The sequence below is a fragment of the Nomascus leucogenys genome, unplaced genomic scaffold (assembly GCF_006542625.1).
Source record: "Nomascus leucogenys isolate Asia unplaced genomic scaffold, Asia_NLE_v1 000842F_82056_qpd_obj, whole genome shotgun sequence".
Classification (NCBI taxonomy): Eukaryota; Metazoa; Chordata; class Mammalia; order Primates; family Hylobatidae; genus Nomascus; species Nomascus leucogenys.
In genome coordinates this window covers 962-26,132 of record NW_022097643.1, presented here as the reverse complement: position 1 = coordinate 26,132, position 25,171 = coordinate 962, and the positions used below count along the sequence as shown (strand labels likewise).

At 45.2% G+C, this 25,171-nt stretch overlaps 4 pseudogenes across 1 annotated transcript; all 4 read left to right on the top strand.

Annotated features, from left to right (window-relative positions):
* The first annotated feature begins 956 nt into the window (after positions 1 to 956).
* Positions 957 to 14,323, top strand: LOC105739169 (annotated as a pseudogene).
* Positions 14,324 to 20,938: 6,615 nt separating this feature from the next.
* LOC115834319 lies at positions 20,939 to 21,644 on the top strand (annotated as a pseudogene). Its single transcript, XR_004029258.1, has one exon. The product of XR_004029258.1 is annotated as a 40S ribosomal protein S9 pseudogene (transcript).
* A 151-nt stretch (positions 21,645 to 21,795) lies between these two features.
* Positions 21,796 to 22,321, top strand: LOC115834320 (annotated as a pseudogene).
* A 3-nt stretch (positions 22,322 to 22,324) lies between these two features.
* On the top strand, positions 22,325 to 24,690 carry LOC115834317 (annotated as a pseudogene).
* Positions 24,691 to 25,171: the final 481 nt, after the last annotated feature.

The window sequence follows — 25,171 nt, the reverse complement described above, 5'->3', positions numbered from 1 at the left end:
CTGTAGTCCCAGCTACTAGGGATGCTGAGGCGGGGGTATCGCTTGAACCCAGGAGGTAGAGGTTGCAGTGAGCCAAGATGACACCACTGCACTCCGGCCTGGGTGACAGAGCAAGACCCTGCCTAAAAAATACATATACATATATATATATATATATCATATATATGTATATATATTTATATATATTCATATATGCATATGTATTTTATATATTATATATATATTATATATATATTTTATGTATATGTGTATATATATGTATATATATATTTCTGCAGGGCCCTATTGTGAGTTTGTTACACAACTTACTGCAACTTAAATTGTGCCACCACCACCCCCCACAGTATGGCAAGCTAAATAGAAACTCAGTTATGCTAAGGCTGGTTGAGGGCATTATGCAAGATTAGCATGGAAAGGGCCCTTCATTTAGCGCTCTGCTCCGTTCATTTTTGTCAGGTCACTTTCTTATCTTCACCAGGTTGTCAGATCTGTTTTACTGCTCTAGCCTCACTTTCCTCAGCCTCCTGCAGCATCTTCCCTGTGAGCTAGATCCCTTCCTCTCTGGATGAAGTCCTCTTCATCGAACAACTTTCTCACTTAGTTCTCTAAGATAGTGAGGATCTGTCTGCTTTTTTCTTGACCATTAGTGGTAGGAAAAATGCTCTGATTGTCTGTAACCATTTGTCACCAAGGACATAAAGACATTGAACAAATTTCCTCATTGGAGTTCATTATTGGAAGTCTTGAGGAGTTTACACATTTATATACAAAGTAAGTAGGCCAGCTCATTTGTCTTGGCTCATGTGTAACGATCTTTCTTGCGTATTGAAAAATTACTATTCTCAAATAAGGATAATGTATATCTCAGGTCATTTACAGTCTCAAAGTTTTGTCAGTATACTTTGAAACAATCCTGCGAACAGATCTAGATTGAAGGAGACTTAAGAATCATGAACTGGAGGCAGCGCCGGGGAAGGCGCAGAGCTGGCAAGCACGTGGTGGGGCCCCTGAGGCACACAGAGGGTCGCACGCCTGGGAGCCTGTCGCTGGCACGGTCCGGGAGGGAGGTTCAGCGGCGGGAGGCAGCATGTCGGTTGCAGGGCTGAAGAAGCAGTTCTACAAGGCGAGCCAGCTGGTCAGTGAGAAGGTTGGAGGGGCTGAGGGGACCAAGCTGGACGATGACTTCAAAGAGATGGAGATGTCATCAGCAAGGCAAGGCATTGACAGAAATGCTGGCAAGGACCATCAAGTACCTGCAGCCCAACCCAGCCTCGCAGGCTAAGCTGACCATGCTCAACACGGTGTGCAAGATCCGGGGCCAGGTGAAGAACCCCGGCTACCCGCAGTCGGAGGGGCTCCTGAGCCAGTGCCTGATCTGCCACCAGAAGGAGCTGGGCAACGAGTCCAACTTCAGTGACGCACTGCTGGATGCCGGCGAGTCCATGAAGCACCCGGCAGAGGTGAAGAACTCCCTGGACATAGAGGTCAAGCAGAACTTCATTGACTTCCTCCAGAACCTGTGTGAGAAAGACCTGAAGGGGATCCAGCACCACGTGCAGAAGCTGGAGGGCCGCCGCCTGGACTTTGACTAAAAGAAGCAGCAGGGCGAGATCCCCGATGAGGAGCTGCGCCAGGCACTGGAGAAGCTTGAGGACTCCAAGGAGGTAGCAGAAACCAGCATGCACAACCTCCTGGAGACCGACACTGAGCAGGTGAGTCAACTCCCGGCCCTGGTGGAGGCGCAGCCGGACTACCACTGGCAGGCCATGCAGATCCTGGACGAGCTGGCAGAGAAGCTCCAGCACAGATGCGGGAAGCTTCCTCACACCTCAAGCGGGAGTATAAGCCCAAGTCCTGGGAGCCCTTTGACCTCGGAGAGCCTGAGCAGTCCAACAGGGGCTTCCCCTGCACCACACTCCCCAAGATCGCAGCTTCATCCTCTTTCCGATCTTCCGACAAGCCCATCTGGACTCCTAGCAGGAGCGTGCCGCCCCGAGAACAGCCAAGCTGCAAGGTGCTGTACGACTTCCAGCCTGAGAACGATGGGGAGCTGGGCTTCCATGAGGGCGATGTCTTCATGCTGATCAACCAGATCAACGAGAACTGGTACCAGGGCCTGCTGGACGTCCAGTCGGGCTTCTCCCTGCTCAGCTACGTGGATGTGCTCGTGCCTCTGCCCAGTGACTCACTGGTGTCCCCGCCCAGCCCCTCCATCGACACTGGGTGGCACCCCCTGCCAGGTCTCCTGCCTTCCATGGGCTCCTGCTGCCAGGGTGGTGTCCAAGCCTGCCGGCGCCACCCAGGGCCAGGCCTTGAGGTACTCCCTCAGCAGGGAGCCACACTTGGGTGGGAGGCTTACCTGGGTGGGTGAGGACGCTTGTTTACACTAGCGCTGACCCCCAATGGTGACGGCTCCCTTCCCCACTCCATGGCGCCGGCCTCCTCCCACTCCCCAACTCCTCACCCAGCTGGCCCAGGCGGGGCAACACTAAGGTGCTCTCAGAAACACTAATGTTCCTCCAGGGCAGCCCCACCTCCGTCCTGACCCCACGGGGGCCCAGCCCACAGCCTACCCTCGAGTTCCACGGCCTTAACAGGCTTGGATCGACTGTCCCTGTGGGGTGGCTAGAGACAGGACCCTGGTTTTAAATCCCCCCACAAGCCTGCTGCTGGCGATGAACCTAGCCCCACTCCAGGGCCACGGTACCCCAGCCTCACACATGCACTCCGTCTCCCCAGGGCCAGGGCAGAGGGCCTCACTGTTTCCCTGGCCTGCTGTCAGCTTGCAGCCAGGAGACAGAGGCCAGCTGGGATCTGCCCCACCTTCCCCCTCTACCTCCCCCGCAAGCAGGACAGAGAACATGGCCTCCTGTAGGGCCCTGCCTCCCAAGCCTCACCCTCACAAAGCCAAGTACCTTTTCAGCTTTTTAACTGCCCCCAGCCAGGCCCACAGAAGCCTGTGTCACTCTGGCACAAGCTGCCACCACCAGCCACCTACACACCCCCCAACACACCTCGCACGGGACCACAGCCCCAGCCGTGCTGCTAAGGGCCAAGAACAAAGGCCCAGTGAGCCCAGGCCAGCATGTCTGCATCCCTGACATCTGCTTCCTCTGTCGCCCAATCCAAAATCGACGAAATGGAGGGTCCTCTGGGCTGGGCCACATTAAGATTCCCCTCCCACTGAGGCCCAGCGAAGCCTCCGGACCCCAGGCTCTGCTCTGCACCCTCGTGGTCAGCAGTACATGAAGGGCACAGACACCCTGGCAGGGATGAGCACACAGCCTTGGGCAGGTTCAGGACAAACTGAAATGTATGCCTGAGTTTTGTAAACAGAAGTATTAAAGGTCTTTCTACAAAAAAAAAAAAATCATGAACACTAAATGCAATGTCTGATGTTTGATTGGATTCTGAATTTTTTAAGCCATGTTATGATTGGGACAATTGTGAAAATGTCCCAATGGGACATTTGGGCTCATGCCTGTAATCCCAGCACTTTGGGAGGCCAGGGAGAGGGGGTTGCTTGAGCTCCGGAGTTTGAGACCAGCCTGGGCAACATGGTGAAACCCCATCTCTACAAAAAATATAAAAATGAGCCAGCGTGGTGGCACGCACCTGCAGTTCTAGCTACTCAGGAGGCTGAGGCGGGAGGATCACTTGAGCCCAGGAGACAGAGGCTGCAGTGAGCCGAGATTGCACCACTGCACTCAGCCTGTGTAACAGAGCGAGACTCAGCCTCAAAACAAAAGAAACATCTTTGTGTCAGAGTTAAGGTTGCTATGTAAGTAAAATGCTAGGTTATGGTTCTGGATACATTCAATCTATATGAAGATCAGAGGCTTCTATTGGACCCAAAGGAATACTAGTCACTTGTGATTATTCCTCTATAGGTTTGAAAGATGTATCAGGCCAACTTATTGGATGCAGTTTTAATCTAAAACTCTATACATTGTACCCCTAACTCACAGACTTCATGTATCCATTGAATACTCTTCTGTTTCCACAGTCTTAATGTGGCCCTAACAAAGTCATCCTTTTAGAGGACTCAGAAAAGGCCCCCCTACAACTTCTGTAATGTAATAATTATAGTAGTTAACATTTACTGATCACTCAGTGTGTGCCAGACATCTTTCAGGTATAGATTCATTTAATCCTCAAAACTCATTGAGGTAGGTACTATTATAATGACAAGGCAAGGAACAGAGATTAAGCGATTTGCCCAAATTTACATTATTCACAGAGCTTGGATTTAAGCCTAGTCTGGCTGTGGAATCTGTATTCTTAATGACCATGCTATACTGCATAAGATTAACCTTGAGAATTTATTCCAGTTACAGAGATTGTTTTTATTTCTCTGAAACTGCCCCCAAGAAGCCATAACAATAAATTAATCAATTATCTTGGTTATCTCTTTTGCCCAAATTTATATTTTGAAAAAAATTCAAACATGCCGAAAGATGAAAGAATACTACAGAATCCAGTCAGAGATCAGGCACTGCATGTCATGTCTTCATTTCCTTTAATCTAAAACATGCCTCTACTTTTTTTGATCTTTCATGACATTGGCATTTTTTAAGAGTCAAAGATAGTTGTCTTGTAAGTTGTCCCACAATCTGGATTTCTCTGTTTCCACATGAAATTCAAGTTAAGCATCTTTGGGAAGAATACTGCACAGGTGACGTATCTTTCCTGCCCCGTGACCCCAGGTGGCTCATAATGCTAAGTTTGATCACTTGTTTAAGGTGATCTTCCAGATCTCTCCACTGTGGTTATTTTGCTGGGTGCGGTGGCTCACACTTGTAATCCCAGCACTTTGGAAGGCCGAGATGGGCAAATCACTTGAGTCCAGTTTTAGACCAGCCTGAACAACAAGGTGAAACACTGTCTCTACTAAAAATAACAAAAATAAAAAAAATAAAATTAGCTGGGATGGTGGTGCAAGCCTATAGTCCCATCTACCTGGGGGGCTGAATTTGGAGGGTCACTTGAGCCCAGGGGGTCGAGGCTGCAGTTAGCTATGATTTTGCCACTGTACTTCAGCCTAGGTGACAGAGTGAGACCTTGTCTCGTAAAAAATAAAAAATAACTTTTCCCTTTGGTAATTAATACAAAATTTGTGGGGTGGTACTTTGAGATCAGTGAAGATCCTGTTCTCAAATGTCTTTTCACCCAACTGTCCATCAGTGATAATCTTTGTCTGAATGAATTTTTATTACATTGGTGGTTGCAAAGTGACACTTTTTAAAATTCTGTCATTCCTTCTACATTTATTAGCTAGCATGATTTCATTAAAGAAAACTCCCCCTCTTTTTTAATATCATTCCTCATGGATTTTTTATAGATTATGTTGTAGCTTATTGTTGTTATTCTTTTGAGTGCTCAGATTGTCCAGATTTAGCCAATGCAATCTCCATTTTTTTTTAACCCCACAATCCAGGTTACACTGAGCTATTTTTAATGCCAAGAGTAATTTCTAATATTTCCCACTCCCAACAGGAATTGAGAAAGGGCCTCCAGAAGTTGGGGGCTTATTCAGACTCTTCTTAGAAGTCTACCTTCTTTCGGTGTACTTTCAGCCCAAAGTGAGACTTTTGAGTCGGGAAGAGATGACTCTGAATTAAACTACTGATCAGTGTCACCCAATTCTAATCCCAACCACCTTTATTCTAGGCATACCATTCTCACTGCCATGCTTACCCTTCGGTTGGGCACCTGTGTCCTCCTTCCCATTGGCCTTCTGGTTCGTACCCAACTGTCCAGTCCACAGGCCTCCGTAACGCCTTTTTGCCCAGCCCTGTGGTAGCGTTGGCTGCCTCCTTTACCTACTCAAGTAACTGCTTTACCACTAATTTATCGTTTTGTGTTTTCATCTATAGGATCTTACCTAGCCATGTGGCCTGCTGCCTCTGCCAATTTAAAAATAGCATTGAGGCTGTCTGCGAGACAGTCAAGCTGCATTGCAACATTGAATGTCTGATTAACACCGTACATTGTCGTGAGTCCAAATTGCCTGGTGATAAATTGTTACATTATTTTAAGTATTTGTTTTTAAATTTTTATTTTTTATTGATGAAATTTTAAGCTAATGATATAATTGTTTAATTTACTCAGTCAGATTTAAACTCCCTCAACTTCTGAACTACTCCCTTGCTGGGAGTCAGGTTCTCAGTTATTATTACAAAATTTAATCATGGAACAGTTCCATATGCATACAGGACCAAGAGAAAGGAATGGGAAGGCTAGGGAATAACATGAACATCCACCCACTGTGTACTGTGCTCTCTGCTTGGTGCTTTGCCCCCAGTGATAATTTCTTCATATAGTGCAATGTAGTTGATAAGCTGGTTTTATATCCATGAGGTCTCAACTACTCTCTGCCTTTTAGGGCAGATGTAGATCCGGGTTTTTGTTTTTGTTTTTACAATTTTATAAGAGTAGAAGAGATGCTGTTTTATTTGAAGCCTGAGAGCTTCTGGTTCCATAACCAGAAATTGCTACCTGGCTCTTCTAATGGAATGGAGGGCTTTTCCATTCTTAGTCCATCCAACTCTGAATTTGCTCCGAATCTCAAACCTTTCTATTCACAGAACAAATGCTCAAGTGCTTTCAAGAGTTTTTCTGTAGATTAGGTTTATTAGCACCAACTTCATGACTTCTAAAATGTGACTTCTTGAATACAGGTATCTACCAGTGATATGGGGTGGATAATTAATAATGCTTAGCTACTTCTATAAAGACAGTGTTGCTTATTTTTCAAAACTTTTTTTTTTAACAATTATATTCTTCCCTTCTCCCCAAGAAGTGGGCAGAAAAGCATTGTTAATCTCCTTTTACAGATGAGGAAAAACAAGATCACAGGTGCTGAGTGCTGTAGCCTAGTGCCAGGTCTTCTGTCCCCAATTCTGGGTTTTCCCCAAGCCCATGTTTCTCTTTTCTTGCAATCTTTACTTCTTCGCTGGCCTTCAGCACCACCCAAAATACTTTTAGTTCTGGAAAAGAAGCCCAGCTGCACACTGGCACACTTGACCTTCATGCAGTCAGAAGCTTTGGATGATTCCCCATCCAAAATATTAGAGATGAAAGCAAAGGAGGCATCTGACAAAAGTTGCTTTTTCCCTTCTGCATTTAGGACCTCAAGTAATGTTTATCCAGAAACTGCTATCATACCATAGATTCACTGTATATTTAACAACATAGGCATACAATCTGGCAAATTAAAAATCTCTTAACCTACACCCTGGATCCTTGCCCAAATTTAAGAAGAGAACTAAGGTGGACACAGTGTTTTTTTCCATGTCGCATCTTTTGTGATGGGGGCTATGATATGTGGGAGCAGAGAATGGGGTGGGTGGGTGGAGCACATGGCAGATGAGGATCTATCAGCAGTGGGAGGGAGCATCCACTTTAGCATCTCCACCCTGCTCCTCTCAGAGGACCGCCTTTCATTGCATTCAGCTGTGATGGTAGCAAGAACACGGGCACACTGAGGATGAGGAGAGCGGGAGCCTTGTGCTCTCTCTGCATATGAGGCAGGACAGCACAGGGTACGGAGCAGTCTGCAGAGAGGCCAGCTCATCAGCTCATCAGGGAAGCACTTGTCTTCCACCTTGGGCTTTGACCGAGCACTGGGCAATTGGCCCCTGGGATCAACGGAATAATCCTAAGCAGACTGACTCTATGTCACACTATGGAATGTTCCAAGTAGATGGCCATGTTTTCAAAAGATGTCTTTTCCTCCTTTCATTGTTGCCATTTCATAGGTTTAGGTTTGGGTGTATGTTTCTCCTCTCTGAATGGCATCGAATGTTTGCTGACTCTTACTCTGTGTGACTGGGGCATACAGCTATGGACTGAGTATGAAAGATGATCAAAGATTTTTCATGATGAAAACAGTCTCTTCTTTTCTGACAGCTGAAGAAGCATCTGTAGGGAATCCAGAAGGAGCGTTCATGAAGGTGTTACAAGCCCGGAAGCAGCACACAAGCACTGAGCTGACTATTGAGTCGGAGGCGCCCTCAGACAGCAGCAGCATCAAGTTGTCAGGCTTTGGGGGTGAGCAGCTAGACACCAATGACAAGAGTGATGATATCAGTGCACTAAGACACATCTTCCCTTATTTCTCAGAAGGAAATCTAGATGCAGAATCCATATTACCATTCGCTAAACTGCTTTTTTCAAATGTACAAGGTGGAGATAGGCTCTGGAGTATTTTGAAAAACAACAGAAAGAGCCCTCACAGTCCAACCTTCTAGGTAACAAATTAAACATCAAATATTCCAAATAAACTAGAAACTGTTGAACCACAGGAAAACAGCCTGGTAAAGATTCACGGTGTAGGCAAAAACCTGCAGAGAGTGAACAGAGTCCTCACAGGCCCAAGGAGCATCCAGAAAAGACACTTCAAAGAGGTGGGAAAGCACAGCACTAGGAAAGAACAGGATGCCCAGGCACTTGTGGACAATGCTGCCAAAGAGAAAAGGCTTGAGAGTCCAGCCCCAAGGGAGCTGGAACAGCCTCACTAGTGCAGGGTCCTGAGAAGGTAGCGGAAACACCATCTACACTAAGCCTTCGTTCACCCAAGAGCATAAGGCAGCAGTCTCCTCTATGCTGAAACCCTTCTCCATGGTCATGCCTTCTGCCTCTAGCCCTGCAAAGCCCTACCTCAGGTCAGAGACAGATCAAAAGACTTAGCCTACACCATTTTAATGTTAGAAACGGCAATGGCTAGGGTTAAAAATATGGAGGCTGCTAAACCAATCGCACATTCCAATAGACTCATGCTCCCAAAGAGGCCGCCGTTGTCTGCAGAGAAGAGCCTCATAAATTCACAAGGGGTTTTTTCATCCTTAGGAGACCTGAGTCCTCAAGAAAACCCTCTTCTGGAAGTATTTGCTCCTTCAGAACGTTTTATAGAAAACACTCATGTAGAAGACACAGCTGCAAGAGATGCCTCTGAAGAAAACGTTTTTATGGAAAACACTGTTATGCCAGAAGGCACCATCTCTGAAAACAAAACTACAATCATCCTCCTGCGGCAGCTTCCGCTGGGACTGCGTTCAACTTAGAGCCAACTGTTACACAAACTGACACAAAATGGAAACACAACAACATGGGGACTGACCTGTCCCCTGAGCCCAAAAGCTTCAATGACCCATTGCTCTCCTCCCCAGGTGACCAGTTTGAAATTCAGCTAACCCAGCAGCTACGGTCCCTCATCCCCAACGAGGATGTGAGAAGGTTCATGTCTCATGTTATCCGGACCCTGAAAATGGAATGTTCAGAAACGTATGTGCAAATGACCTGTGCCAAGCTCATGTTGCGAACAGGCCTCCTGATGAAGCTTCTCAGCAAGCAGCAGGAAGCAAAGGCATCCAAGGCAGAATGGGATACGGACCAATGGAAAACTGATAACTATATTGAGAGTGGACAGAAAGAGCAGAAGGCGGCTGAGGTGAGGACCACACAGAAACATGAGACCCAGATTTCCGATCATTTAGCATATCCCAGGACAGTGCCCACATAGGAGAACCTGGGACTCCCAGGCCACAGCTTGTCTTGGCCATGTAACTTAGGCCATGACAGTGATCTCCCACTTTGCTCATGTAGACAGTGAAATAGATTACGGCACAAGATGAACTGTAGCCCGGGGGTGGTGGCTCACGCCTGTAATCCCAGCACTTTGGGAGGCCGAGGTGGGTGGATCACTTGAGGTCAGGAGTTTGAGGCCAGCTTGGCCAATATAGTGAAACCCTGTCTTCACAAAAATACAAAAATTAGCTGGGTGTGGTGACACATGCCTGTAGTCCCAGCTACTTGGGAGGCTGAGGTGGGAGGATCACCTGAGCCCAGGGAGGTCAAGTCTGTAGTGAACTGTGATCGCACCACTGTACTCCCGCCTGGGTGACAGGTGAGATCCTGTCTCAAAAAAAATAAAAAAGAACAAAAGAACCTGTAAGCTACTCAACTGGAATACTGGGGTTTTGAAAAGTTAGCTTCCATTCTCTCTCTCTCTTTTTTAATTGTTCTTTCTTTTTTCTTTTTTTTTTTTTAAGCTCATGAAAGAAGTTCCACGATATGGCTATAACAACGAAGTCATCTTGGCAATATCTGTGACTGTAATACTAACAATTTGGATTATAATGATTTGTCTGATTGAGGTAAGGACAATAATTAATTCAGGTTTTCAGAATACAATCCTGTCTTTGTGTGGATTCAGAACCCACAAACTGAAAACCAATGTCACTTTCCCACTTGACATTCTTCTTCTGTCGTTTAAGGCTGAGGTATGCTTTGTTCTTTTACTGCAAGTATATTCCAGGATTTTTAAAGGATCCTCGCTTCCAGGAGATCTCTGTGAAATGAAACCAAGTTAATCCACTAGACTATTTTAAGAAGTTAAGTTGACATAATGGCAAACTTTCTCCCACCCAAAACTATGTAACAATTGGTGTACTCACCGAGTCACCCTTACTCTGCCACTAATTTATTTCCTTGTTGCTTAAATGATGAGAGACATATAATCTCCACCCTCACGGAGTTGTCATCACCCTGGAGAGGAAGAAGCAGCCAAAAGTGAGAAGTATGTCTTGTGGACTTATTAGATTCACATAGTATCGTCCTTCTCCAGTGTGTAAGGCGTTGTCTAAATAGGTCCAGTTAAAGCACTACACGGTAGCCATTTTTAAAAAAATTTTTGGCCATATCTTTAAATTCATGGGGGAGGGGGAATGTCTCATACTCCAGCCCTCCTGAGCTTAGGCCCTCTGTGAGACGTGTCACCATTTCTTGGACACCATATGAGACATTCCCCCTCAGATTAGAGATGCTCAACCTGCATCAACATATCTAAAGCCTGCATCTGGCTACTCTGGGGCGAGTCCTGTTTACAGTGCCCATTCCTGGAGCTTGCCTCTTTTTGCCTTTTGTTTGACTACATGATATATTACTTTCCAACAGGCCAGTGCTAGCATATTGGAAGAGTGATTAATAAGGTGGCAACCTTGAGCTATGCTCCTAATCCAACCTTATTTGCCTCATTTACTATTTCCATTATTGTGGTAGCCCTCCATTCCAGCCAGAGCAGCCCCTCACCATACTCCAGTCACACCATCCCATTTCTGCTCTTGTCTGTGCCTTTGTCCATCTAAAATTCCCTTATTTCACTCTGCCTGTGGGAGTCCTGTGAATCTCTCCAAAGCCAACTCAGTTCATCTTTCTGCTTGAACCTTCCCTGATAGACCAGGTGCAGTGGCTCACGCGTGTAATCCCAGCACTTTGGGAGGCCAAGGCGGGCAGATCACGAGGTCAGGAGATCGAGACCATCCTGGCTAACACAGTGAAAGCCTGTCTCTACTAAAAATACAAAAAAATTAGCTGGGTGTGGTGGCAGGCTCGTGTAGTGACAGCTACTTGTGAGGCTGAGGGCAGGAGAATGGCGTGAACCTGGGAGGTGGAGCATGCCAGTGAGCCAAGATCAGGCCGCTGCACTCCAGCCTGGGGAACAGAGTGAGACCCGGTCTCAAAAACAGCCACCACTGAAAACTATCTTGGGATTTGAATAGGATTACCTTAAATTTGTAGATTAATTGAGAATTGACATCTGTACGACATTCTAGGAACACCGTATTTCATGTCATGTATTCATTTCTTGTTAATGTCTTTCAGAAGAGTTTTAGGGTTTTCATCATATAAATCTCACACGTCTTTTGTTAGATAACAGATCTTTGTATTTTTGTTCCTAAATACTTCAGACATTTGTATTGCCATTGTAAATGGGATCTTTCTTCCATTTTCTAGTTAGTTATTGGGCACATCTGAAAAGTATTTGAGGTTTGTGTGCTGCTCTCTTGATTTTGTATCTAGCCACCATACTGAATTCTCATATTACTTCCAGTAAAATCTTAGTTGATTCTCTTAGGCTTCTTTGGCTAACATTTATTATTTTATATGCAAATAATGATAGTTTATCTCTTCCTTTTCAATACTTACACTCTTTCCTTCCTTTCCTTTCTTTTTTTTTTTCTTTCTCAGGCCTTGTTGTCACCCAGACTGGGAGAGCAATGGTGTGATCTAGCTCACTGTAACCTCAAACTCCTGGGCTTAAGGATCCTCCTGCCTCAGCTTCCAGAGTGGCTGGGACTACAGACAGGCAGAGAATTTTAAAACTTTTGTTCTAGAGACAAGATCTCGCTATGTTGCCCAGGCTGGTTTTCCTGCCACTTTAGAGCAGGTTTCTTTTTTTTCATACTTTTAAGAGTTTTTTTAAATTAGGAATTGTCCGTTGAATGTTAGCTAAAACAGTCAATAAAATGCAGTAAGTGCCAGCTGCATGCAAGACCCGAAGTTAGATACAGTCAGCCTCTTCATCAGCAAGTCCACATCTTCAGATTCAACTAGATGAGGCTGAATATTTGAAAAAAGAAACAATAAAAATACAATAGTACAGTATAACAACTGTTGCCTGTTATATAATATCTATACATTTTATTAGTGATGACCTAAAGTACATGAGACCAGGCACGGTGACTCACACTTGTAATCCCAACACTTTGGGAGGAACAACCTGAGCAGCATAGTGAGACTTTGTCTTTAATAAAAATAAAATAAAAAAATTAGCCAGGTGTAGTGGTATACACCTGTAGTCCCAGCTACTCAAGAGGCTGAGGTGGGCAGATCACTGGAGCCCAGGAGGTTGAGGCTGCAGTGAGCTGTGATTGTGACACTGCACTCCAGCTGAGTGACAAAGGGTGATCCTGTCTCTAAGTAAATAAAGTATATGGGGGTGGGTGTGTTGGTTATATGCAAATACTGCACCATTATATGTAAGGGATTGAGCATCCACAGATTCTGGTATGGTGTGGGGGCGATATCCTAGAACCAGTCCCTGCAAGGTAGCAAGGATGACTGAACTGTGGAAGAATCAAAGCACTGTTAACAGCATACAATTCCTGTCTTCAAATAAGTTATCTCATCAGGTAGATGAGACTTAAATGAATAAAAGGAATGAATACGCATTTGGAGATAGTGGTTGTTGTGATAGATAACCTTAATTTGTTTTTTCCCAAAAAGATTCTTGCCCACAAAAGGGCATCAAAGAAATGAAGAGACTCATCAGTGTGAGACCCTGAGCCAAGTTAAGGCATCTGGATGGCCTGGAGCCACGTTTTTAAATTTTATTTTAAGTTTTTTTTTTTTTTTACTTAAATCAATGATTATTTGTGTTGTGTTCCTCAAACGAGGATTTTTTAACAATAAAATAGCTTGTTAAATCATTTTTAATGGTAATTAATTGTTCCTGAAGATTTGACTAAAGGAAAACTAGGCCAATCTAAGCAGAGTCCAAATGAAGTAGAAAGTCCATAGAGAATGGGCAAAAAGGAAGTTGTGGAACCACAGACACAGTAAAAGGAAAAAATTGGCCAGGCGCAATGGCTCCCAACTGTAATCCCAGCACTTTGGGAGGCTGAGGTGGGTGGATCGCTTGAGCCAGGAGTTCGGGCAACATGACAAAACCCCATTCTACAAAAAAAAGGTAACATGAAAACCCCAATGTGTACAAAAATAACAAAAACATGAGCCAGGCGTGGTGGTGTGCACTTGTAGTCCTAGCTACTTGGTAGGCTGAGGTGGGAGTATCACTTGAACCTGGGAGGTGGAGGTTGCAGTGAGCTGAGGTTGAGCTGTTACACCCCCAACCTGGGTGACAGGTTGAAAGATGAGGCCCTGTCAAAAACAAAAAAAAAAAAAAAAAAAGGAAGAAAGCAAAGAAAAAAAATTTATTTTTGTGACAAGGTCTCTTTCTGTCTCCCAAGCTGGAGTGCAATGGCATAATCATAGCCACTGCAGCCTCAAACTCCCGGGCTCAGGCATCCTCCTGCATAAAGGCTCCCAAAGTGTTGGGATTAAGGCATAAGCCACTGTCAGGCTAGATTTTTTTTTTTTTTGAAGCAAGGTTTGGCTCTGTCACCCAGGCTGGAGTGCAGTGGTGCAATCTTGGCTCATGAACCTCTGCTCCCAGGCTCAAGCGATCTCCTGCTCAGCTTCTCAAGTGGTTGGAACTACAGGCATGTGCACCAAGCTGGCTAATTTTTGTATTTTTTGTAAAGAAGGGGTTTGATACCTGCCCAGGCTGGTCTTGATTCCTGGGTTACAGTGATCCACCACCTGGCCTCCAAGTGCTGGGATTACAGGTGTGAGTCACCAGACTGGCCAAAAAAAGTTAAGTGTTAAAATCAAAAAGAAAATTCACCAAGCATTTTGCATATTTTCTGGAAAGATACAGATACATATAATATATATATAACTAGAGAGAGAGAAAGAGAGAGAGAGGAGAGAGAGAATCTGGACTAGACACTTATACTATCATTTGGTATAACTTTGTTGCAGAAAGTAAAAGGGAACTGATTAGAGTTAAGGAACATATGTATGTGTTTAATATATATATGTGTGGTTGGTGTATATTTTTCCAATTCCTCATACACCCTTGTTATTAATTTTATTGAGATATAATTTATACACCATAAATTCACCCTTTTAAATAAGTGCAGAATTTAGTGGGTTTTGTATAGTATTCACAAGGCTGTACAGCCATCACCACTATTTAATTCAGAACTTTTCAGCACCCAGAAAGAAGTCCCAGAATCACTAGGCCCTACTCCCCATTTCCTCTCCTATTTCCTGGCAAGTATTTAGTTACTTCTATGAATTTGCCCATTTTGGACATTTCATATAAATGAAATCATACAGTAACTGATTTCACTAAATAAGACTTTTGTGTATGGCTTCAAACAATTTAAAAATTGAGGTAAGTAGGCATAACATAGATTTACACTCTAACCACTGCCCTCTCCCCACTTTTTTTTTTTTTTTTTGAGACCGAGTCTTGCTCAGTCGCCCAGGCTGGAGTGCAGTGGCTGACTTGGTCCCTGCAAGCTCCATCCTGGTTCATGCCATTCTCCTGCCTAGCCTCTGAGTAGCTGGGGAACAGTTGCCGCCACCACGGCCAGCCTAGTTTTATTTTTTTTGAATTTTAGAGGACGGGGTTTCACCATGTTTAGCTCCACCTTTTTTTTGAGACAGGTCTCCACTCTGTCTTCTCCTGGCTGGAGTGCAGTGGTGTGATCTGACTCACTTGCAACCTCAACCTCCCGGGCTCAGGTGATCTCCCACCTCAGTCTCAGCAGTAATGGGACCACAGGCACACACCAAATCGGGCTAATTCTTGCACTGTTTGTAGAGACAGGATTTTGCTAGGTTGCCCAGCGTGGTCTCGAACTCTTGGACTCAAGTGATCCTCCCACCTCGGCCTCCCAAAGTGCTGGTATTACCAGCATGAGCTACCACACCTGACTGCCTCTAACCACTTTTAAGTGTACAATTCAGTAGTGTTAAGTATACTCACACTGTTGTACAACAAATCTCCAGAACTTTTTCATCTTCCCAAATTGAAACTCTGTACCTATTAAACACTAGCTCCCCATTCTCTCCTTCTCCCAGCCCACAGTAGCCACCCTCTACTTTCTGTCTTTATGAATCTGACCACTCTAACTAAGTACCTCATATGAGTGGAATCACACAGTATTTGTCCTTTGGTGACTGGCTTATTTCACTTAGCATAATGCCCTCAAGGGTTCTCCATGTTGTAACATGCGTCAGAATTTCCTTCAAGGCTGAATAATATATCTGTTATACAGATCATCACATTTTGCTTATCCATTCATCAGTTATCACATGTGTTGTTTCCCAACTTTTGGTCATTGAGAATAATGCTGCTGTATACATACGTGTATGCGTTTCTGCATGACCTTTGTTTGCAATTCTTTTGACTATGTATGTATGAATAGATTACTGGTTCATAGTAGCTCTAAGTTTAACTTTTTGAGTAACTGCCAAAGTATTTTCCACAGTGTTAACCGTTTTAACTTTCCGCTAACGATATATAATGGTTCCAATTCTCCAAATCCTCCCAACGTTTTTTATTTTTTATTTTTTTAAACAATTACAAGCCATGCTAGTGAATGTGAAGTGGCATCTCATTGTGGTTTGGTTTTATTTGATTTTAATTTTTTTTTTTTTTTTTTGAGACGGAGTTCGCTCTGTCCCAAGGCTGAGTGAGTGGCCCGATTCGGCTCTGCAGCCCGCTCCATGGTTCACGCCATTCTCTGCCTCAGCCTCTCGAGTAGCTGGGATACAGGCGCCCGCCACACCCCCGGCTAATTTTTGTATTTTTAGTAGAGAGGGGGTTTCACCGTGGTCTCGATCTCTGACTCTGATCCGCCTGCCTCGGCCTCCCATGCTGGGATTACAGCGTGAGCCACTGCACCGGCCGATTTAATTTTTAAAATAAAAAGAATATACTTGGTTCGAGGTGGTGCTCACGCCTGTAATCCAGCATCTTGGGGAGCCAAGGTGGGTGGATTCACCTGAGTTTAGGAGTTCAAGGACCAGCCGGCCAACAGATGAATGAACCCTCTCTCTATATAAATACAAAATTAGCTGCGTGTGGTGGCAGGTGCTGTAATCCCAGCTACTCAGGAGGCTGAAGCAGGAGATCACTTGACCCAGGAGGTGGAGGTTGCCATGAGTTGGAATCGCACCACTGCACTCCAGCCTGAAGGAGACGCCTGTCCAGAAAAAAAAAAAAAGGATCTATAGTATGTACACACACACACACCTATATATATATATATATACATAATATATATATATATACTAATATATATTATATAATACATATAATTACATAATATATAACTTTTCTAGTATAATAATTATATTTTACAAAAGAAAAGCCATTAATAACACATACTTGCATGCAAAGCACAAGACACATCTATGGCTGGGCGTAGTGGCTCATGCCTGTAATCCCAGCACTTTGGAGGCGAGGCGGGCCAGATCACTTGAGGTCAGGAGTTCAGACCAGCCTGGCCAACAAGTGAAACCCCATCTCTACTAAAAATACAAAAATTAGCCAGGCATGCTGTGGGCATCTGTAATCCAGCTGCTCAGGAGGCTGAGGTAGGAGAATCTCTTGAGCCTGGGGAGAGTGAGTTGCAATGAGCCAAGATCCCACCATTGCACTCCAACCTAGGTGACAGCAAGACTCCGTCTCATAAAAAAAAAAGAAAGGAAAAGTACTAAATAAGTTGCCAAGAATTTACATGTAGTCCTTTTACATATACGACATAAATACATGACACTTCATTCATTCCCTTCATTCTCCAGCCAGCCTCCCCGGAGAAGTCTGGCAACGATTCTGACCATCGGGCACAGAAGAAATTACTTTTTCCAGTTTATGTTAGGACAAACCTACATGGGTTTACATTTGGCTTAATATAATACTACCCTACTTCTCAATAAGTATTTAAGCATTTATTTAAAAAAATGGAAACTTTCATACAACCACTTTTACTACCCTAGTCTCTCTGAGAACACATGACATGCTTACATCCTTCTCCGTTTTTTTCTTTCCTTTGTTTTTTTTTGAGACGGAGTCTCTTTCTGTCGCCCAGCGTTGGACTGCGCGGGGGATGTCAGGCTCACATGCAAGCTCCGCTTCCCGGTTTCACGCCGTTCTCTTGCCTCAGCCTCTGAGTAGCTGGGACTAAGGCAACCGCCACCACGCCCAGGCTAATTTTTTTTTGGGTATTTTTAGTAGAGACGGGGTTTCACCGTGTTAGCCAGGATGGTCTCAATCTCCTGATGTGATCTGCCCGCCTTGGCCTCCCAAAGTTGCTGGGTTACAGGTGTGAGCCACCGAGCCTTGGTTTTTTTTTTTTTTTTTTTTTGAGACAGGGTCTCTGTCGCCAGGCTGGAGTGGAGTGAAGTGGTACGATTTCGGTTCAGTGCAACCTCCAAACTACCTGGGTTCAGTGATTCTCCTGCCTCAGCTTCCAGAGTAGTGGGATTTACAGGCAGCACCACCATGCCCAAGGTAATTTTTTTTTTTTTTAAGAGATGGGAGTTTTGCTCTTGTTGGCCCAGGCTGCGTGTGCAATGGCATGATCACAGCTCACCGCAACCTCCGCCTCCTGGGTTCAAGTGATTTTCCTGCCTCAGCCTCCCAAGTAGCTGGGATTACAGGCGCTGGCCACCATGCCGGCCAATTTTGTATTTTTAGTTGAGACAAGGTTTCTCCGTGTGGTCAGGCTGTTCTCAAAAACTCACTGACCTCAAGTGATCCGCCCACCACTGCCTCCAAAGTGCTGGGATTACAGGCGTGAGCCACCATGCATGGCCCAGCCCAGCAGATTCTTATATTTAAGTTTTTAAAGAAATGTTCACCTTTCTACTGCTAGATGTGTACTGGAATCTAATTGTGGTTTTTAATTTGCATTTCTTTAATAGCTAGTGATGTTGAATGTTCATGTGCAAATATCTTCTTTACTATACTGTTCAAATCTATTCCCATATTTTTAATTGGATATTAATATTTTTATTGAGTTTTCTTTTCCCATATATCCCATTGGAGATTCGTTATTATTGAGTTTTAAGAGTGGCTTTAGGCCAGGCGTGGTGGCTCACACCTGTAATCCCAGCATCGTTGGGAGGCCAAGGCGCGGTGATCACGAGGTCAGGATATCGAGACCATCCTGGTAACACCGGTGAAACCCAGTCTCTACTAAATACACACCACACACACACACACACACACACACACACACACACACACACACACAAAATTAGCAGGGAGTAGTGGCGGGCAACTTTAGTCCCAGCTACTCGGGAGGCTGAAGCAGGAGAATGGCGTTAACCCAGGGGGTGGAGCTTGCAGTGAGCAGAGATCATGCCACTGCACTCCAGCCTGGGCGACACAGTGAGACCCCATCTCAAACAAACAAAAAAGGAGTGCTTTATAGATTCTAGATACAAGTCTTTTCAGGGACCAGGTACAGTGGCTCATGCCTATAATCCCAGCACATTGGGAGGCTGAGACAGGAGGATTGCTTGAGGCCAGGAGTTTTAGACCACCTGGGCAATATGGTGAAACCTTGTCTATACCAAAAACATAAAAATTAAGCAGGTGTGGTGGTGCTCACCTTTGGTCCCAGCTACTCTGGAAGCTGAGATGGGAGGATTGCTTGAGCCTGGGAGGTCGAGGCTGCAGTGAGCTGTGATCGCCACTGCACTCCAGCCTGGGTCACAGAGTGAGATACTATCTCAAAAATTAAATAATAAAAAAACAAAAAAACAAGGCCTTATAGATATGTGTTTGGTAAATATCTTCTCTCAGGTTGTGGTTTGTCTTTTTATTCTGTTCAAAGTGTTCTCTGGCTGGGCATAGTGACTCACACCTGTAATCACAGCACTTTGGGAGGCCGAGGCAGGTGGATCACTTGAAGTCAGGAGTTCGAGACCATCCTGGCAGACGTGGTAAAACTCCAATCTCTACTAAAAATACACAAATTAGCCACGTGTGGTGGCCCATTCCTGTAATCCAGCTACTCAGGAGGCTGAGGCACAAGAAGTGCTTGAACCTGGGAGGTGGAGGTTGCAATGAGCCAAGATTGCACCACTGCACTCCAGCCTGGGCAAAAGAGTGACTCTGTGTCAAAAAATAAATAAATAAATAAAATAAATAAGTAAAGTTTTCTGAAGAGCAGAAGTTTTTAATTTTGATCAGCTTTAAGTTAGCAATTTTTTCTTATATGGCTTGTGCTTTTTTGTTTCTTACCTAAGAAATCTTTAAGAACCTGTTGTTTAATCCAAAGCAGAAAAGATTTACTCTCTATGTCTTCTCCCAGAAATTGTATAGTTACATTTAGATCTATGACCCATCTTGAGTTAATTCGCATATATGGTGTGAGGTTTATTTTTGTTGTTGTTGTTTTTGCAATTTTATTTTTATTTTTTGGAGAAATGAGGTCTCACTGTGTTGCCCAGGCTTGTTTCGAACTCCTGGCCTCAAGTGATCCTCCTGCCTCATTCTCCCAGAGTACTGGAATTATAGGCATGAGGCATCATGCCTGGCCTTCTCTGTAGATATAGGTCTATCTATCTATCATCTATCTATCTATCTATCATCTATCTATATATATATCTTCACTAGGTGTGATGGCACATGCCTGTAGTCCCCGCTACTAGGGAGGCTGAGGTGGGGGTATCGCTTGAACCCAGGAGGTAGAGGTTGCAGTGAGCCAAGATGACACCACTGCACTCTGGCCTGGGTGACAGAGCAAGACCCTGCCTAAAAAAAATATACATATATATATATATGTGTGTGTGTGTGTGTGTATATATATATATATATTTCTGCAGGGCCCTATTGTGAGTTTGTTACACAACTTACTGCAACTTAAATTGTGCCACCACCACCCTCCACAATATGGCAAGCTAAATAGAAACTCAGTTATGCTAAGGCTGGTTGAGGGCATTATGCAAGATTAGCATGGAAAGGGCCCTTCATTTAGCGCTCTGCTCCGTTCATTTTTGTCAGGTCACTTTCTTATCTTCACCAGGTTGTCAGATCTGTTTTACTGCTCTAGCCTCACTTTCCTCAGCCTCCTGCAGCATCTTCCCTGTGAGCTAGATCCCTTCCTCTCTGGATGAAGTCCTCTTCATCGAACAACTTTCTCACTTAGTTCTCTAAGATAGTGAGGATCTGTCTGCTTTTTTCTTGACCATTAGTGGATAGGAAAAATGCTCTGATTGTCTGTAACCATTTGTCACCAAGGACATAAAGACATTGAACAAATTTCCTCATTGGAGTTCATTATTGGAAGTCTTGAGGAGTTTACACATTTATATACAAAGTAAGTAGGCCAGCTCATTTGTCTTGGCTCATGTGTAATGATCTTTAATGCATATTGAAAAATTACTATTCTCAAATAAGGATAATGTATATCTTAGGTCTTTTACAGTCTCAAAGGTTTGTCAGTATATTTTGAAACAATCCTGCGAACAGATCTAGATTGAAGGAGACTTAAGAATCATGAACTGCTCTTTCTCAGTGACCGGGTCTTTTGCTCAGGCGCAGATGGGGAAGCGGAGCCAATATGCCAGTGGCCCGGAGCTGGGTTTGTCGCAAAACTTATGTGACCCCGCGGAGACCCTTCAAGAAATCTCGTCTCGACCAAGAGCTGAAGCTGATCGGCGAGTATGGGCTCCGGAATAAACGTGAGGTCTGGAGGGTCAAATTTACCCTGGCCAAGATCCTCAAGGCCGCCCGGGAACTGCTGACGCTTGATGAGAAGGACCCACGGCGTCTGTTCGAAGGCAACGCCCTGCTGCGGCGGCTGGTCCGCATTGGGTGCTGGATGAGGGCAAGATGAAGCTGGATTACATCCTGGGCCTGAAGATAGAGGATTTCTTAGAGAGACGCCTACAGACCCAGGTCTTCAAGCTGGGCTTGGCCAAGTCCATCCACCACGCTCGCGTGCTGATCCGCCAGCGCCATATCAGGGTCCACAAGCAGGTGGTGAACATCCCGTCCTTCATTGTCCGCCTGGATTCCCAGAAGCACATCGACTTCTCTCTGCCCTCTCCCTATGGGGGTGGCCGCCCGGGCTGCGTAAAGAGGAAGAACGCCAAGAAGGGCCAGGGAGGGGCTGGGGCTGGAGACGATGAGGAGGAGGATTAAGCCCACTTGTCCTTCCTGGGCTGCTGAATTGTCTCGTTTTCCTGCCAAATAAACAGGATCAGCGCTTAAAAAAAAAAAAAATCATGAACTGGAGGCGGCACCGGGGCAGGCGCAGAGCTGGCAAGCACGTGGTGGGGCCCGAGGCACGCAGAGGGTGGCGCGCCTGGGAGCCTGTCGCTGGCGCGGGCCAGGAGGGAGGTTCGGCGGCGGGAGGCAGCATGTCGGTTGCAGGGCTGAAGAAGCAGTCCTATAAGGTCAGTGAGAAGGTCGGAGGGGCTGAGGGGACCAAGCGAGATGATGACTTCAAAGAGATGGAGGGTCATCAACAAGGCGGTGATGGAAATGCTGGCAAGGACCATCAAGTACCTGCAGCCCAACCCAGCCTCGCAGGCTAAGCTGACCATGCTCAACACGGTGTGCAAGATCCAGGGCCAGGTGAAGAACCCCGGCTACTCGCAGTCGGAGGGGCTCCTGAGCCAGTGCCTGAGCCGCCACCAGAAGGAGCTGGGCAATGAGTCCAACTTCAGTGATGCACTGCTGGATGCCGGCAAGTCCATGAAGCACCTGGCAGAGGTGAAGAACTCCCTGGACATAGAGGTCAAGCAGAACTTCATTGACCTCCACCAGAACCTGTGTGAGACAGACCTGAAGGGGAGCCAGCACCACGTGCAGAAGCTGGAGGGCCGCCGCCTGGACTTTGACTAAAAGAAGCAGCAGGGCAAGATCCCCAATGAGGAGCTGCGCCAGATGTCAGGCTTTGGGAGAGGGCAGCAAGACACCAATGATGAGAGTGACGTTATCAGTGCACTAAGTAATATCTTGCCTTATTTCTCAGCAGATCTAGATGCAGAATCAATATTGTTACCATTCACTAAACTGCTTTTTTCAAATGTACAAGGTGGGGATAGGCTCCTGAGTATTTTGGAAAACAATAGAAAGAGCCCCTCACAGTCCAACCTTCTAGGTAATAAATTTGAACATCAAATATTTCCAAATAAACTAGAAACTGCTGAACCATAGGAAAACAGCCTAGCAAGATTCAAAGTGTAGGCAAAAAAACTTGCAGAGAGTGAAGACAGTCCTCATAGGCCCAAGGAGCATCCAGAAAAGACACTTCAAAGAGGCGGGAAAGCACAGCACTAGGAAAGAACAGGATGCCCAGGCACTTGTGGACAATGCTGCCAAAGAGAAAAGGCTTGAGAGTCCAGCCCCAAGGGGGCTGGAACAGCCTCACGTAGTGCAGGGTCCTGAGAAGGTAGCGGGAAACACCACCTACACTAAGCCTTCGTTCACCCAAGAGCATAAGGCAGCAGTCTTCTCTATGCTGAAACCCTTCTCCATGGTCATGCCTTCTGCCTCTAGCCCCCCAAGAGCCCTACCTCAAGTCAGAGACAGATCGAAAGACTTAGCCTACACCATTTATTGTTAGAAATTGCAATGGCTAGGGTTAAAAATATGGAAGCTTCTAAACCAATCATACATTCCAAAAAAAAATACCGCTTTTATAAAACTCGCTCCCATGTGGCCCACAGAATACCCAAGGCCAAAAAGATTAGAAAGTTTAGAAAGAGCAGTTATCTCAATAGACTGATGCTCGCAAAGAGGCTGCCGTTCTCTGCAGAGAAGAGCCTCATAAATTCACAAGGGGTTTTCTCATCCTTAGAATCTTTAGTCCTCAAGAAAACCCTCTTCTGGAAGTATTTGCTCCTTCAGAATGTTTTAAGAGAAAACACTCATGTAGAAGACACAGCTGCAAGAGATGCCTCTGAAGAAAACGTTTTTATGGAAAACACTGTTATGCCAGAAGGCACCATCTCTGAAAACACAAACTACAATCATCCTCCTGCGGCAGCTTCCGCTGGGACTGTGTTCAACTTACAGCCAACTTTAACCAAGCTGAGACAAAATGGGAATACAACAACGTGGGCACTGGCCTGTTCCCCAAGCTCAAAAGCTTCAATTATCCATTGCTCTCCTCCCCAGGTGATCAGTTTGAAATTCAGCTAACCCAGCAGCTACGGTCCCTCATCCCCAACGAGGATGTGAGAAGGTTCATGTCTCATGTTATCTAGACACTGAAAATGGAATGTTCAGAAACGTATGTGCAAATGACCTGTGCCAAGCTCATGTCGCAAACAGGCCTCCTGATGAAGCTTCTCAGCAAGCAGCAGGAAGCAAAGGCATCCAAGGCAGAATGGGATATGGACCAATGGAAAACTAACCATATTAATGAGAGTGGAAAGAAAGAGCAGAAGTCGTCTGAGGTGAGGACCACACAGAAACATGAGACCCAGATTTCCCATCATTTAGCATATCCCAGGACAGTGCCCACATAGGAGAACCTGGGACTCCCAGGCCACAGCTTGTCTTGGCCATGTAACTTAGGCCATGACAGTGATCTCCCACTTTGCTCAGGTAGACAGTGAAACAGATTACGGCACAAGATGAACTGTAGCCCGGGGGTGGTAGCTCAAGCATGTAATCCTGGCACTTTGGGAGGCCGAGGTGGGTGGATCACTTGAGGTCAGGAGTTTGAGGCCAGCTTGGCCAATATAGTGAAACCCTGTCTTCACAAAAAATACAAAAATTAGCTGGGTGAGGTGACACATGCCTGTAGTCCCAGCTACTTGGGAGGCTGAGGTGGGAGGATCACCTGAGCCCAGGGAGGTCAAGTCTGTAGTGAACTGTGATCGCACCACTGTACTCCCGCCTGGGTGACAGAGTGAGATCCTGTCTCAAAAAAAATAAAAAAGAACAAAAGAACCTGTAAGCTACTCAACTGGAATACTGGGGTTTTGAAAAGTTAGCTTCCATTCTCTCTCTTTTTTTAATTGGTCTTTCTTTTTTCTTTTTTTTAGCTCATGAAAGAAGTTCCACGATATGGCTATAACAACGAAGTCATCTTGGCAATATCTGTGACTGTAATACTAACAATTTGGATTATAATGATTTGTCTGATTGAGGTAAGGACAATAATTAATTCAGGTTTTCAGAATACAATCCTGTCTTTGTGTGGATTCAGAACCCACAAACTGAAAACCAATGTCACTTTCCCACTTGACATTCTTCTTCTGTCGTTTAAGGCTGAGGTATGCTTTGTTCTTTTACTGCAAGTATATTCCAGGATTTTTAAAGGATCCTCGCTTCCAGGAGATCTCTGTGAAATGAAACCAAGTTAACTCCACTAGACTATTTTAAGAAGTTAAGTTGACATAATGGCAAACTTCCTCCCACCCAAAACTATGTCAACAATTGGATGTACTCACCGAGTCACCCCTTACTCTGCCACTAATTTATTTCCTTGTTGCTTAAATGATGAGAGACATATAATCTCCACCCTCACGGAGTTGTCATCACCCTGGAGAGGAAGAAGACAGCCAAAAGTGAGAAGTATTGTCTTGTGGACTTATTAGATTCACATAGTATCGTCCTTCTCCAGTGTGTAAGGCGTTGTCTAAATAGGTCCTGCTACCGCACTACACGGTAGCCATTTTAAAAAAAAATTTTTGGCCATATGTTTAAATTCATGGGGGAGGGGGAATGTCTCATACTCCAGCCCTCCTGAGCTTAGGCCCTCTGTAAGACGTGTCACCA